The following is an 11,334-nucleotide window of genomic DNA, read 5'->3' on the forward strand; positions in this document are numbered from 1 at the left end:
ATTAATTGTCCATTTTCTGTTATGAATAATAATTACCGATGTTTTAAATTTATCAATTAAATCAATTGTTTTTCAAAGATATTTGAGGTTGTGTGGAAGCAAAGTTAACTGGCAGTACATATTTGTGATTATAAGTTTAGTATTCTTATAATATAATACAAATTCGAGGGTAATATTACTCTTATTAGGCATAAGGTGGCTTCTATGATCAGTTTTTATTAAGACATTAATATCATCGCTACAAAAATAGAAAAAAACTAAAAGATACCGAGTCTAGTCTTTCGTTTGACAATTGCTTCTCACTTCGATACCATTCGCGAAAACTGACAAGGGGTTTTAAGTTCAGAAAGAAGGTTCTTTTAGATAGAATTGGTTGTTTTGATATGGCATTACGTGTAGGAGATGCTTTCCCAATAAAGAAAACGCCAAGTTTTCATACGAAACCCACTCGAATTCGACGAGTTAGAAAACTGAGAAACTTTTCGTATAAAATAGAAATTAAAAGAAATAGCTTCTATCAGTGTTGTGTTTCTCTATTTGTCGAATTTTAAACATCGGTGTCTATCCGTCTGAGCTATATTTCTTCCCCATCGTGTCCTACCGGTAAGTCTCGGCCTTCGAGGCTCCTTTAGTGCATTGGCAACCGTGTTTCTCTTATCTCTGCTGTAAAATTCAGTAGACGAAAGAAAGCTATCACGTCTGTGACTCCCGACAGTCGAAACCGGCGTCAGTTTTGGGTAGGTGGCTTCCACATCAGTGTGGAACGCTGAGAGTAATGCGGAGTGACAGAAACAGATTTGGAATTTGGAACTGGAGTGACATTTGTTTTATAAAATTTGTACTCCCTGGCATGTCATGACACTCGCCAAGTTGTGAGATATCGTTCGTAAACGAAGTCACATTTCCGTTCTAACAGAGTTCCGTAGTGCAGATGACGCACTTTCTGCTGCCAAATTATACACAGATGCAGTTAATTTTACTTCTAAAGAAGTGTCTATTAAAAGCACCCCTTTAAAAAAAAAAACGTGAAGTGTATCTGTTGCATATGTTAAAGAATGTCCTTTGCAAATGCTCGATTTTGTTTCCAGTTCCTCCAGTTTATCGAAAATTCATGTAAATTACCGCATATGTATTCAGAGGAGAAAAACTTCTAAAGATGGTTGCATTTCTAAAATTACACTTATGTTCAAAAGCTAAGGTACAAACTTAGAACGCGAATACATTTCCAAGTACAAATAAACATAGAACCGAAGAGCGAATTCGTAGTAACCAGCTTGCTTCAGTGCTGGGTGGATCAACAGATGAATTTATATCTAGGCATACATTCTACAGAAGGTTTCGTGTGAGAGGTTTTTAGGCACTAAGATCAGATTCTAGGATTATTTGACCGCTAATCGCAAAAGAACTCTTTTGAACTGGTGAGCAGATATTTCAATTAGGCAGTGAATACTCACTTCGGATATTTTCCATCTGTCGAGATAAATTTTCGCTAAGGTACACAAAGAAAGGAAAGAGGACCTCTTCGAGTTCCAATTAACTATTCTTTAATATTAGAAACTGAAATGGTTTCTTAAAATAACGCTTCTCAGAGTTGTTTGCAGGATAAACCCTCTGGGGACGCTGTTGTCCCTGCAGTTACCGGTAACAGCCCGGGACATATGTAGTCGTTTCTAAAGAGCCTAAGCCCGAGTGCTGTCGTTGTCACTGGAGGAACGGTGTCCACAGAGGGTAGAGAGAAAAATATAACGCGGAGAAGCATTTTTTAAAGAAACTATTAAAGTTTTGTAATAACCTGCCTTGAAATAGCACTCTGTTCCTTAATTGATTAGTAGGTATCACTAAAATTTGTAATGGTACTAATGATTTGAACAAGAATTGAAGTGTCTTTCATTTGATAAATGTATATGTATAAAAGGCAAGAAAGATACTTTGAAGAAGAAAATATACTATTGCCATATTCTCTTCACTAAAGATGGGAAGAGAAAATTATTTCGCCAACTTCAAACGAAGTATGATCGTTGGTGCGCATCTACCAGATTTATATGACAGGTACTTTTGCTGCGTGCTCAAATACACCCTTACAAAATACACCCTGTGAAACCTTGCCCTGCACAAACAGCTTCAACTTCTCGAATATCCACTACCAATTCCTTAAATGCTGATCTCCAGATAATTGTCAGTGGAGAAAAGGTAACTTAGTTAATTTCAGTATTTCTAAAATTCAGTCCTGTCTTATACCTTGCAAAAAGGATTCTTCTACTCTTATGCTTATCTGCAGTGACACTGATTTCTAAGCAAGATAATATGTCTCTGTTGGGGATTACCCTGACTTCTAGTATCTCTTTGGATAAGCACGTTACGAATATTTCTTCCTCTGCATTTAAAAACCGGGTTTCCTCTTTCTCTTACTTGTTACTTTTCTTCCAAACAGCTGTTCACTCTGTACAAATCACAAATCCGCCCTACCATGGAATATTGTTCCCTCATCTGGGGCGGTGCCTCCAAAACCTATCTCAGGCTTCTATATTTCATTCAAAAGAGGACAATTAAATTAATTAGTGACCCATCTCTAACAACGTCTCTCCACTCTCTGTCTCATGGACGTACTGTTTCTGCTGCATGCCTTTTCTAAAGATACTTCCATGGGCACTGTTCTTTTGAACTGGCTTCTAGAACTCCCGTTCACTCTTCCAAAGTGTCCGAACACGTGCCCCAATCAGTCAAGATCCTTTTACTCCAACTTCAAACTCACAGAACCAACTTTTCATCTTCCTCATTTATTCATTCAACTTCCGTATGAATGGTTTTAAGTACTATAAGTTCTAATATCTCTCATTTGGAGTTTTCATTTAAAAAATGTATCAGCACATCAAATGCTATTTTAAATAACTTCTTAAGAATACAAATACCGAAACACGAGTTTAAAAAATAAATGTTGGGCAAAGAGAAAAACTATATATATATATTTTTTTCTTCCTACACTTTCTTGTAGTTAATGCCAACAGAGTAAGTTGATAGGTATCGTGCCCAGCCACTGATTCCAGTAAAGAAACTAACATCTGTGTCTCCCTGTCAGGCAAATTGATTCCTCTCCATTCTTTTTCTCCTGCAGGAAAGAGTGAAAGACGAAATTGGGAAAGAGAAATAAAAAAAAAAAAAAAACAGGACTTTTAGCATCAACTAAAACATAGGTACTGATTAAGGGATATTAAATGATCCGTAAGACGATTTATAAAGTTAAAATGAAGACGACAACAGAATCTTCTTGGCATATAGAGGCCAGAAAATCAGATCATTTATTCATCTTGTCGCGTGTTTCTTTCAAGACTTTCCCCCTCCTTATGTTGCCGGGACTGCGCTTTTTGTACGCCTCATTTCACTGCAGATTTCGAAGAATTTATCACACGATCCTTTAAACGCGAGCAGCTAATTAGTTTAAAATGATGGCGAATTTGTGTCTTTCAACGCATCGCATTTTATAGAAATGAGGGACAAAATTTATTGCGTCCTACAAAACCTCCAGACTTTTGATAACTAATATAACACCATCATTTTCCGAGAAAGAAGTCGAAAGCAAACCTTTCGGAACGTATATTTTATACGTAGAAGGTCATTTTGACCCACTTTATTCGCTAGTACATGAGATGAAATTTTATTTTCAATTAGACACGATTCGATAGGCACCTATTTTCTAATATCGGAGGGCAATCATGTGGTCTTTTAGATATATTTTTCATCGCAGTGTTTTCGCTTCATTTAACGTTTATTGCTCGAGAAAAAAAAGAAAAAAAAAATCTAAATCATCTTAAGTGTATTGGATATGTGCGACGTAGTTTTTGGAGGAATAAAAACGTGTGGCGTTTTGATTTATTTTATAATAAAAGACTCAAAATCCCACTACCAAACACTCCTTGGTAAATATTCAAAAAAGAGTTTATTTATGAATTGCTGGCCCAAAAAGTGAAAACACCTAAAATGGCTGCACACTCTCGTAACCAGCACTCGTTTACTGAACGTTATTAAAATTGGTGTGATATTTTATGGTGTCTTTGAATATTTATCGAACTATATCTAAATCACAAATTACTTAAAAGTTTCAATTTTATTAGGATATCTCATTATATATGACACGATGTTTTTAAGATACTTGAAATTAGAAATTAAAACTTTAATATGTGACATTGCAATTATCGTAGAATAATAAGTAAAGGAAATTAATAAATGGATTTGATGAATTGTGGGTAATGTACTCTGGACACCAAATCCAAGTTTCTTAAGAATGAGCAAAATACATAAAACTTCCTGAATTTTGTAGATAGGCTACAAAAACATTGTTTCTCAAAATCCAGTTTGTAGGCACCTGGGACTCAATGGGTCATTCCTGAACTTAATCATAAATAACAATAAATAATAATAAAATTATAATAATAAAAAAATAACAATAAATAAATACTTAATGATAAATATTTAAAAATAATACTTATATTGCTGAAATAGTTTTAGTAAAGATTATAATTTTTAGTACTGCAACTTCTGCATGGCAGCCAATTAGAAGAAAAATATTGAAAACACTTCTGATAAATTATAATTGGCTGAACAGATCTTTACCTTGGAGTAAAGAAACAAAACACAGAACATAACAATAAAATACTAAAGTAAATTAATTAAAAAAATGTTCACATTGGGAAAATTTGATTTATATATTTTTAAAATATAAAATAAGGGCGGAGGCCCACTTTTTTTATGTCAAAGGGGATACTAACGTCTATTACGTTTTAGTATCGTTGATCCGGAAGTAAATTTAAACAGAAATCCGGTAAAAAACCGAAAAGGTATTATCGCTTAGAATGCCCTTGCAGCAAAATATATAACAGGTGAAAACAAGAGATATATTGTTTGCTCTGATGGACTGATTTGATTAATACATCACTTGTGTGGCAAGACAAGTGATGTAATAATTGAAGAGGACACGTCTGACCTTATGTAGCCTCACTTTTAATATTAAACCACCGATTAAGAAAAATACAGTATAACCAGTGAACGTATTTAATAACACAATAAATACACAGTAGAAGCTTTCGAGGCTGACGAGCCTCTTTGTCAACTAATAGATTGAAATTTGAATACAACTGATATAGTTTTGCACGCATAACTATATCAGTTATATTCAAATTTCAATCTATTAGTTGACAAAGAGGGTCGTCAGCCTCTAAAGCTTCTACTGTGTATTTATTGTGTTATTAAATACGTTCACTGGATTATACTGTATTTTTCTTAACTATGGACCCAGTACACAAGGCCCTTTGGTGATAATTAAACCACCGAGTTTATTATGTACTCTTAGTCCTCTGATCACACGAGGAAAGTTTCAAGATTTGTCCTAGCTAACCCAATCCCCGTATTTCACTCCCATTCAACATCTGCGGGATAAACTGGAAAGGTTTATCCGTCAGCACAGTCATCTGGGAACTGAGGACAGTTGATCGCATGAATGGTCCAATGTTCCACGTGTCACTTTTCGGCACTTTTTTGACTGCAAGTTGTTATATAGACAGTGATTTGACCATTGATGGTCCAATAGGCTTTAGTCATGGTCCTGATAAAGTGGTTAGGCAGTGTACATATCAGAAATTCTCCGTCATTATCAGAAAGCTCTCCTTTGTTAATCAATATAAACTTGAACTCTCAAGAGACCTCTGTCAGTTCTTCAAGAAAATCTATCTGGAGCAGGGTGACTAAGATGTCATGGATTTCCCGTCGTGTTCAATGAAAGCTGTCATCCCAACTGAAATAAAGCTGTTTCATCTTACTTGGCTGTAGTTGCATTTCAGATGTATTGCTTTTACGCTCATCATTCTTATGTTTGTCTTGTTCTATACACCCCAATTTTTAATAAATAATTAAATAAATGCGAGGATTGTTTAAAAAGTAATGGTAATCCCTTATTTGCTGGAAGAACAGTGAAAATGAATCCGTTTACGTGCCATGCCGTTGGTAGATAAGCTGATGAGTTTATTGGTTATAGTTCAATACAACTTTTCTAGTTTGTATCCATTGCAGGAACTAGTAGGTACTAATTTATAAACCTACAGTTTATAAGATTATAAAAATATTTACATTTCATATCATCTCCTATTCCCATAATGAGATTGAATCAGATCTGTTGATCACTATCATGTCTATAAATGCCCAGCTAATACCAGTGATCAATGCAATATCCAACAATATCAGCAGGGAATGACATGTGACAATTTGTGGTCAGATGCGTGCTCGCTATCTTATCGATGGTTCCCTTAGAAATTTTAATGACATGTTGGTCCATAGGTACTTTCATTCCACTGGAATATCTAAGTGGCCATACCAATTCCAAAAATCCAGAATACCTGCATACTTAAGACTCTATTTACAAAGCATCCTGCTTATTAAACCACTTGAGAGATGCACTCCTAAACTAGTCCCTATAGTTCTTATCGAATAGCATCCTGAAATCCTGTATGGCATAAAGGGAAGTCCACAATTACAAGCCTGTTGAACACATACTCCAGAATCTCAGTCTCTGCAGAAAATGCTGAGATGACAATTGTTTACCTGGATCTGAAGTCAGGATTTGAAATACTACCACGTGAAGAGAGACATACTTGCATTTCTCCAGAATGTGCTTACCGCCAGAACATATTGCATAAAAGTAGGCTTCAAGATTCTTGCCCGAGCTGTTCATACAGGTATTCCTCAAGGAGGCGTGTTGTCTGGCTTCCTTTTTTACGGTAGTACTTCGCCCATTTTTGATCTCAGTGATTAGCCTACTAATGATGGAGCCACTTTGCACGCCTTGAGTGACAACCTCAGTATGCAAATCATCTTACACAGCCACACAGCAGGCAATGTTAAGAACTTGAAATGGTGATAGTTGAAAATATTAGCGCATCCGCAACGCTTCATATACTGTATAAACTCCTGCGATTTTGATATCTTTCTAAAGGAGGAGTCTTTTTAAGGAAAATGGTTTTTCCCTGGCAAAGGTCATCTTGAATGAGATCAAGCGACTTCTTGTAGACGTTAAGAATCAATGGTCCGTGAATGTCATCTTCCACATTCCTAGCGACTATATTGAAATCCTATAATTTTTCTCCTGAAAACTTAGGTTTTTCGTCCAGCAAACAGAAAATGGACCTCAGAATACACACAGTTTATAGACGATGTTATGAAGGAACATGGCCTTAATTGCTGATACTCCTAAACCCAACAACAACAACAACAACTTATAAAATATTTTTTTAAAAAAATTGCTGGGGAAATGTTTAAAATTCGGGACAAAACATTGAAAGCTGGGACAAATACGAAAGACCAGGAGGTCTAGTCACCGTAGACTATGAACTTTTAAATTATTTGCAGACAAAACCATCGATATAGGCATTTTAATAGTGATTTTTGTATAAAAAGGCATATTTATTAATAAACATATTTATTAATAAACAGGTGTAGCACAACTGCTATTTAATATAATTTTAGGAACAGAATTTTTCTGGAGTGAACAAAGAGTTTCCCCTGTTTTCGTAATTTCATTTTTAATATATTTCTCGAATCTAAATCGTACAAGTGTGTGGTAGGAAGCCCAACGGTTAAGAACTCGCTTGATTTTTCGTATTTTATAGCGACGTTCCTGTCACTTGTAAGTATTCACTAGCACACTCGCAAAATTTATAACCGAAGCAAAGGGCAAGTTTCTGTGACCAATGCTTGAACGAATGTGGAGGGTGGGGGCATTGACGAAAGGAGGGGAGTAGTAACCATTGCAACACTTCAGCCTAGGTCGCTTTTATAAATGTAGCATGCGTTGAGTGAAAGCAATCTCGCTACGTAGAGAACCAATGCCACCGAAGTTTTGATTAGTTTCGATCGATCTGGCAACTTACAAATTCACCACCTTCTGTCTGCACAGAGAGAGCGAAGAATACACACAAATGAAATATCTAACCCGATGAGGTTTTCCAGTTTGTCTTCATTGGATACTTTGCGCGAAGTTCTCCTAAAATAGGTGGCTATAATTAATGCATGTATTCACTAGAAAGGATATAAACCACATTCTCTGCGCTGCAATAATACCTTCAAAATTGATTTCCTGTCCTGCAGGGCTGGATGAATGCATTTTTGAGGTGTAGCAAGTTAGAAATTATTGACAAACCTCTGACAGTGCGGTATATCAGTAACAACAAGTGTTATTCGTTTCCCACAGAAACCAAAGAATTCGAAGATATTTTTAAAGAAAAGAAAAAAACCTTTGGAAGAAAGAAAGAATTCAAGTACTTTTCTAGAGGAAACAAATAAAAATTTACCAAAGAAATAATTTATTACGAATTCATAAATTCCTTTAAAGTTTAAAGATTAGAAACGTGGATAGCGAGAGCTTTTTTTTTCTTGTTGGAAGTGGTGTGAATTACGAGAAAAGAAAACTGATATTTTTTTGGAGTAGTTCGAAAACCCTATACGTGTGTGTACTCTATTCATGAAGAAATCGATGGACACATGAAATTTAAAATTATCTTAAAAGAATGTACGAAATATATAGGGAAAAGTACAGTAGATGTAGTTAAAAACAAAATAAACTTCTCGGTATTGTCCAATGTCTAAATGGAAGAACCGTATTTCAACATTGATCGATTATTTCTGGGAAAATTGAAAATAACGGTTATGTGTCTTTCAGATTATTATTTCATACTTTACAATGAAAGGAAATCCAGCCTCGATGTTGGATATTTTAGATTTGGAAGACCACAGTTGGCGCTAATGATCTACTCCTCAGGATAAAGAACATAGTATGTACAAGGAAACACCAGTCAACAACAACAGCCAAAAAAACACTAATTAATTGTTTACCACCTCCTTTTCCTGTAGGTACTCATCCTGCAATAAGTTCTTGGAGAAATTGAAAGCTGGTCTTTGAGTTCTCCAAGGCATCGGCTTCAGTAAATTCTCATGGTGTCTCATTCCAAGACATTGGCTAAAGACATCTTTCTACTTCCCCCATAATTTGAATTCATATCATTTTTATTTTGTAAGGCCCCTCGAGCCTTAGAAACCTCAATCAAATCTCCTCTATTTCGACCTTTTAGGGAAACTCGACCTTTTATTTCTTTTGTGTGTAACCGCTATACCTGGACAGTATTTCTGGTGCGGCTCCACAAGTGCCTTATACAGTGGGATTATGACCTCTCTGTCTCTCTCTCTACAAGCAATTGCTCGGTAAATCATCGACAGCGCACCATGATCCCTCCCTGTCACTTATTTGCACTACACAGAGACAACTTCCTCTCTGCTTGTATCGCAACTATCAAATTCCTTTCTTCCTCTGCGATTTTTAATTCAACCCCTCCAAGTTATTTTGAGGCTGTCATTTCTCAAGCATAAAACCTTGCTTTTTTCAGTGCTAAATCCGACTATTTATCTGACAATCTCTAAAGATTTCGGATACAAAGAGGTAAGAGTAGGAGAAAATTTAAATTGAAAACTATCTATATAGATAGTTTTCAATTTTCAATAGTATTTCAAAACTATATAGAGACCATACACTCAGTATGGTCTCTCTCTCTAGTAGCGATGGAAGTTGTTATTCGTCTTGATGTTGAGTCAGAAAGATGCCTAATATCCTTTACGGAATATCCTCCTCATTGACCGGTTAACTGCTCCTTAAACCGCCATGGTTTTCTCTAGTTGTAGGATGATTCTAAGTTTTCGTTCTATTATGACTCAAAAATGTTCAATGAGTGATAAATCAGGGTGATAAGTTAGGGATCCTATAGGCAGCGCAAAGAAGCTGCATTACATAATGCTCGGTTTCCAATACTGCGAACAAAATTGCAGCACTGAAAGCCGAGCATTGTGCAGTTGCAATATATGGTTATATAGTAGTTGAAGATAGGGCGAAAGAACATAACTAAGTGAAGTTTCAATGTACTCTATCCAAAAGATTATTTGAACAAAAAACAGTGGTGAACGGATGGCATGGTATCATGAGTTATAGAATCATAATACTAGAGTCATATGCATTAGAATCCTAGTATTAGGATTCTAATGATCATACGAGTTAAGGTCTCAATAATAGAATCGCAACAGTTAAAATTCCAATACTAGAATCACAACTGTTAGAATTCCAATACTAGTATCATAAGATATCATATAATATCATAAGATAGAATTCTAATACTAGAATCATAACAATTAGAATAGCAATACTAGAATCATAACAATTAGAACAGCAATACTAGAATCATAACAATTAGAATAGCAATACTAGAATCATAGTTGGAATCCCAATATTAGAATCATAGTTAGAATCCCAATACTAGAATCATAGTTGGAATCCCAATATTAGAATCATAGTTAGAATCCCAATACTAGAATCATGAATATTAGACTACCAATACTAGAATCATGAAAATTAGAATCCCAATACTAGAATCATGAAAATTAGAATATCAATACTAAGAGGTAGAATCTCAATACTACAATCATAGCAATTAGAATCCAATAGTAGAATCATAAAAGTTAGAATTCCAATACTAAAATCATAAGATTAAGAATCTCAATACTTGAATTAAGACTTGGAGTCTCAATATTAGAATCATAAGACTTACAATTCCAATGCTAGAATCATTAGAGTGAAAACCTTAGAACGACAGTCATGAGGATTGGAATCTTAATACGACAATCATAACAGGTAGAACCCCAGTATTAGAAAAATATGAGTTGGATCCCAATATTAGAATCATAAGAACTGGAATTGCAATAGTAGCACCACAAGATTTGGAATCCCAGTCATAAGAGTCAGAATTTCAAAAGTAAAATCATAACAGTTGGAATCTGGAATTTTATTACTACAGTCATAACAAATAGAAACCCAATACTAGAATCATGCAGTAGAATTGTAATATTAGAATCATGATAATTAGAATACCAATATTACAATCATAAGAGTTATATCCAAATACTAGAATCATAAGAATTAGAATCTCGATCATAAAAGTCAAAATCTCAATACTAAAATCACAGCTTAGAATCCCAATATCAGAATCATAAAAGTTAGAATCGCAATACTAGAATCATAAGATTAAGAATCTTATCTTAGAATTACAATGCTAGCATCATTAGTTACAATCTCAATATTGCATTCATGAGAGTTAGAATTCGAACATATAAGAGATCGAATCCCAATATTGTAGTAACAATAGCATTCCAATATTAATTGTAATAATGGCATCCCAATACTAGTAATTTCAATACTAGTTGTAATAAGAGAATGTCAGTACTAGTTGTAATAACCATTTGAGTTTGTTTGTT

This window comes from Mastigoproctus giganteus, chromosome 5 (assembly GCF_048544385.1).
Source record: "Mastigoproctus giganteus isolate SK-2022 chromosome 5, ASM4854438v1, whole genome shotgun sequence".
Taxonomy (NCBI): Eukaryota; Metazoa; Arthropoda; class Arachnida; order Uropygi; family Thelyphonidae; genus Mastigoproctus; species Mastigoproctus giganteus.